Source organism: Elephantulus edwardii, unplaced genomic scaffold (genome assembly GCF_000299155.1).
Source record: "Elephantulus edwardii isolate Elephantulus edwardi_28Jun2011 unplaced genomic scaffold, EleEdw1.0 scaffold00174, whole genome shotgun sequence".
Classification (NCBI taxonomy): Eukaryota; Metazoa; Chordata; class Mammalia; order Macroscelidea; family Macroscelididae; genus Elephantulus; species Elephantulus edwardii.
In genome coordinates this window covers 1,071,597-1,077,112 of record NW_006399924.1, presented here as the reverse complement: position 1 = coordinate 1,077,112, position 5,516 = coordinate 1,071,597, and positions in this window count along the sequence as shown.

The following is a 5,516-nucleotide window of genomic DNA, read 5'->3' as shown; positions in this document are numbered from 1 at the left end:
CATAATTTCCACATTCTGTTTGACCACCTTTCTTGGGAGTAGAAACAAATATGGATCTCTTCCAGTCAGTTGTTTAGGTAGCTGTCCTCCAAATTTCTTGGCAAAGACTGGTGAGCACATCCAGGGCTGCATTTGTTAGTTGAAACAGGTCAATTGGTATCTCATTGATTCCTGGTAACTTTGCCAATGCCTTCATTGCAGCTTGAACTTCTTCCTTCATTACCATTGGTTCTTGATCATATGATACTTTCTGAAATATTTTCGTGTTGGCCAATTCTTTTTATTATAGTGATTCTGTGTATTCCCTCCATCTTCTTTTGATGTGTCCGGGATCAGTCAAGATCATATAAGATAAGATATTTCTCATTCTCATGTTACAAAGGAGGAAACAAACTTGGAGCAGTCAAGTGATTTGGCCATGCTTGTTTAAATGACCAATGTAGGGCACACTTTGGAGAGAAGGCTCTGAAGAAAGTCCACTATGAGTCTGACATCCTGAGACTGAGCCCACCCCGCCTTTGTCACGGAGGTCCCTGGCCACAGTTCTGGAACAGGCTGATGGGCCTGGCAGGGGAAGCTGCCAGGAAGAACTTGTCTTTATCACTTCCCCAAAGACTGTGACATGTTAGAAGCCCATAAAACATGAAGTGAACGCTTTACAAAGACCCCCAGCCTCCCCAGTTGGGTGGACTGTTTTAAATCCTTCAGCTACAGCATTAAGATCATAAAATGAGAGGGCTGCAATTTCCTCTCTCTTGCCCTGGCTCCAGAAGTATAAGGAATTTATGGAACAGGGGACACTCACGCGGGCCTTGACATTAAGCTGGCCTGGGATGTTTCACTGGCCAGACTTTAGTTCAGACCAAAATATTACTACCTCTGGCTTCAGAAACTTGAGAAATGGTGCCTTAAAGGAAAGAACCACTACTAACTTTTCATAGAGTTTTATAATTTACTTCTGGATCTCTTGTGGCTTAGTAGTAAGGAATTGCTCTGCCAGTTCAAAGATACATGGTTATGTTTTATGTATTGCACCTGTATCTCTTGATTATTTCCCAAGTTTACTGAGGCAACGTTTTTGAGGTATTTTGCCCTGAAATATTGACATTTTCAGCAGAGGTTAGAATGTTCATTTAAAAGTGGTTGTTAAATTGTGCTGGCCTCTTTTGCCATTGAGTGAACATTAAATTGTTGTTGTTGTTGTTGTGTAGCATAGTTGGAACTGACCCATAGCTGACCTTCCAGCGGGTTTGCAGAGGCAGTTTATCAAATGGGAGGAGATTGCGCATCCTTCTCCTGCAGAGCAGCTGGTAGCCCTGAACTGCATTCCTTCAAAATTGCAGCACAGCTTCTTGCCACTAGGCCACTAGAGATCCTGAACATGAGATTATGAGCTGAAAAACTTACATATTGATATTAATGAATTTTTAAGAAAGGTCTTGCCTGTTGTAGTTGAATATTGTTATTGGTGTGGTTGTTAAGTGCCATGGGGTCGAGTACTACTCACAGAGATCCCATGAGCAGTACATCTGAACTCTGTCCTATCCTATACCATCTTTATCATCCTTGACACATTTGAATCTGTTGTTAAAGATACTGTATCAACCCATCTTGTAGAGGGTCTTCCTCTCGTTTGCTGTCCCTTCACCTTTCCAAGCATGATGTCCCTTTCTAAGGAATAGCCTCTTCTAAAAACATGCCCAATATATATGATACAAAGTTTTGCCAACTGTGCCTCCAAGGGACATTCTATTTGCACTTTGCACATTCTCCAAGACATAAAAGATTTTTGATAGTTTATAAGATATTCGTCACTCTTCTCCAGTACAAGACAACTAAACCAATACTTCTTTTACTCTTATTAATTATTATCCTTATTCTCTCAGATGCATATGAAGTGTTTGGAAATAATCTGGCTCAAATCGGGCTTATCATAGTCTTTACGAAAACATCATTACTCTTCAGGACTTGGGAGAGAACCCTTACTTTTCGTCTTCTATACATCTTCCAACCTCTGGTTGTATACAACTTCCAAGTGCCGGTAACAAGGGTATTAACTATAAATACAAGCAAGACTATTTCAACATTTTATCCAACTATCATGATATCGCCTATTGGTCCATTGCTGAAGATTTTTGTTTCCCTGATAGTGAAATATAATCTATATTAAAGGCTCCAGTCCTTGATCCTCCAAGTGCTTCCAGTCCTCCTCATTTTCAACAAGCAAGGTTGTGTCATCCACATAACACAGGTTGTTGATGAGTATTCTTCCTGATATTGTAGTCTTCTTCACAAAGCTTAGCATATAGATTGCATAGGTAGGGAGAGATGATACAGCCCTGATATAAGCCATTCCCAAATTTAAACCACGCAGTGTTTCCTTGCTCTGTTTGGACCACAGCTTCTTTGTCTAGATACAGATTTCATACAAGCACAATTAATTTTTCTGGAATTATCATTCTTCTCAAGGTTAACCACTCTTTGTTATGATCCACATAGTCAAAGGCCTTTACTAATCAGTAAAACACAAAGTTGGATCTTGTGAATGTCAAATCTAATGTATGTAAATATGTGTTGGAAACTGTAAAATCTTAAAGTTACAAAAAATAAATAAAACTGCTTGCACTTGATCCTAATACCACTTTCAGTGGAAAACTGAGCTCCATAGGATTCAAAAGTGATCAGGGATTTTGCACTTGACTGCTAGCTGCAAGGTTAGGGACTTGAACCTACCCAGAGCACCATCATGAGACAGATCTGGTGGTCTGCTCCTGGAGGATCAGTCTTGAAAACTCGAAAGAGTATTCTACTCTGGCTGTGAAGCACTTCTATTCTGTATATGTAGCATCTATGTGAGTTGAAATTTGATCAGGGACAATAGTCTCATAGAAGTAGATTATCATGCCTTTCTTTTGCATAAAATTAAATCACTAATGTTTGAATTAGTAGTTGAATGTAAGTTGTTCATGTGACCCAGGGATCTACTTAAAAGTGTCTTCTTAATTCTATTAAAAATGGTTGTATTAAATTCATATTCATGCAATGTTAATACATTTCTGCCTATTCCTAAAATTTATCTGTCCCTTTTCTGATATAGCAACTTTATCTATTGCTTTGTAATATTTTCATTGTGTAAGTTCTTACAGTCATTTAGCATTCCATATAATAGTAATGTCTTCTTTCCCAATTTTATTATAATACTATCCTGATAGAAACAAAATCTGAAAAGTTTCACATCCTGCCTGGTGTGCCACATCATCAAGGCAAAAAATCTTCAAGGACGGCCATTTTTCCATGCTTCCATCACTTATCCCTAGAGATTTGAATGAAAATGTCAGTTAGATTAAATTCAGGCATTTCTTAACACAACATGTTAACTTTAAGAAATACTATGTAAAGAGTAGTTTATAGGAGTTGAACCTACACTCTAGAATATACCAGAAGGAATTTATGATATGAAGTAGTTAATAAGAGCATAGTTGAGTGTATGTGTGTGTATATTTCTAAATATCAGTCATAACCAGGACTGATTCATTACTGACCTACTAGCAGATTTCTGAAGCTGTAAACCTTATATTAGGAGACTACCTGTCTTTCTCCTTTGGAGCTCTGGTGGCAGAGTAGGTGGTTGTGCTAATAATCTAAAGGTCATTCTTTTGAGTATGCATCCAACACCTTGCTAACTAAAACTGAAGAAGAGCTGAAGTGCTTGCTGCAGAAGGTAAATTACTATAGTCTTCAATATGGATTGAAGCTTAATTGATATTCTTGATAGAATACAAAGATTTTTACCAATGGGCCAATTGACAGCATCATGATAGATGGAGAAGAGATTGAGGTTGTTAACAATTACAGATTTCTTGGCTTCACAATCAACACTCTTAATACCAGCAGTCAGGAAATCAAAAGATGAATTGCATTGGGAAAATCGGCTGTCAGAGACCACTTCAGAGTACTGAAAAGCAATGATGTCAGTCTAGAGACTAAGATGTGCCTAATCCAGACCATGGTCTTCACAAATACTTGTGTCAGAGAGCTGGACAATGACTAAGAATGATAGAAGAAGAATTGATGCCTTCGAATTGTGGTGATGGAGAAGAGTCTTAAACATACCATGAACTGCCAAGAAAACAAATAGGTCTGTCTTGGAGAGGGTGAAACCAAGTTTCTCCTTGGAGGCTAGGATTTTGAAGCTTCATCTCATATACTTTGGGCATGTGTCCTGGAGAGACCGGTCCTTGGAGAAGGACATCATGCTTAGAAGGGTGGAGGGAAAGCGCAGGAGAGGAAGATCCTAGATGAGATGGATTGCTTTAGTAACTAAATTGGTACAAGTTGGTGTGTTGGACTTAATGAGACTGGCTCAGAACAGAGCAGGGTTCAGAGCTGCTTTAAATAGGGTCACTATGGGTCACAGGGGACTTGATAGCACAAAACAACAACAACAAACAAAATAATACCAGAATGACAGAGTTTGGGTCCTGGTCTAATAGTGGCAGAACATTTTATGATAGTGCCAGAAAATAAGCCCTTCATACAGAAAGACACTATGAAATAACTAGGGAAAAACTACCTCTTAATAGTAGGATTGACCTTGGTAAAGTTCATGGAGTAAATTTTTTGACAGTTATTTGTTTATGTAGTATGACTTAAAAATTAAAAGTAAAGTGGGTATGTTTATCCTTTTCTATTATAAAAACACAAATGGTTCATACTGTAGCTATTGTTTTGCACAATTATTTTCTTTCTATTTAATTATTTTGGATTTTTGCCTATGAATTAATATAAGACCTATTCGTTATTGTATAGTTTTCAGCATTTATTATTTTATATTAAAGTTTTTGATATTAATTGCTAAAGAATTTAATTGTATTATATTTACTTTCAAAATTTTGTGTGCTGAAAAAAAAAGTAAACAACTGCAAACATCCATTAATAAGAATGCAAAGAGAATGAATTTTGGAAAATGAGAAGTTATAATGTGTAAAGATATATATCAGTGAGTGGAAATAAGCTAGTCTTGGTAATTTTTAATCAGACAATAATATTATCTACTATGATAAGAATAGGGAGCTCTGGTGGCCTAGTGGCAAGAAGCTGTGCTGCAATACCAAAGGCACACTGTTCAAATCCACCAGCTGCTTCATGAGAGAAAGATGGGCAATCTCCCCCCCATGCAATTACCTGCCTCTGAAAATCCACTGGAGGGTTAGCTAGAGGTCAGTTCCAACTCCACTGTACACAATGACAATAACAGTAATGATAAGAATGGCACATTAAAAAAAAGTGTCTCATTCACTGTAAAAAGAACATTTTAAGACTTATCCTGAGGTACAGTGCTGCATAGGATAGTGGCTATACACCTATAAGAAAGATAAGTTTATACCACTATTATTCAAATTTATACACTAAAAACTAATGCCATCATTTTGTTCAACACTTTTTAGTGTTGTTGCTACTTACTTTGGTCCATCCTGTTTTCTGTGGCATCTCTGTATGAAGGGTGTCTCTCAGTG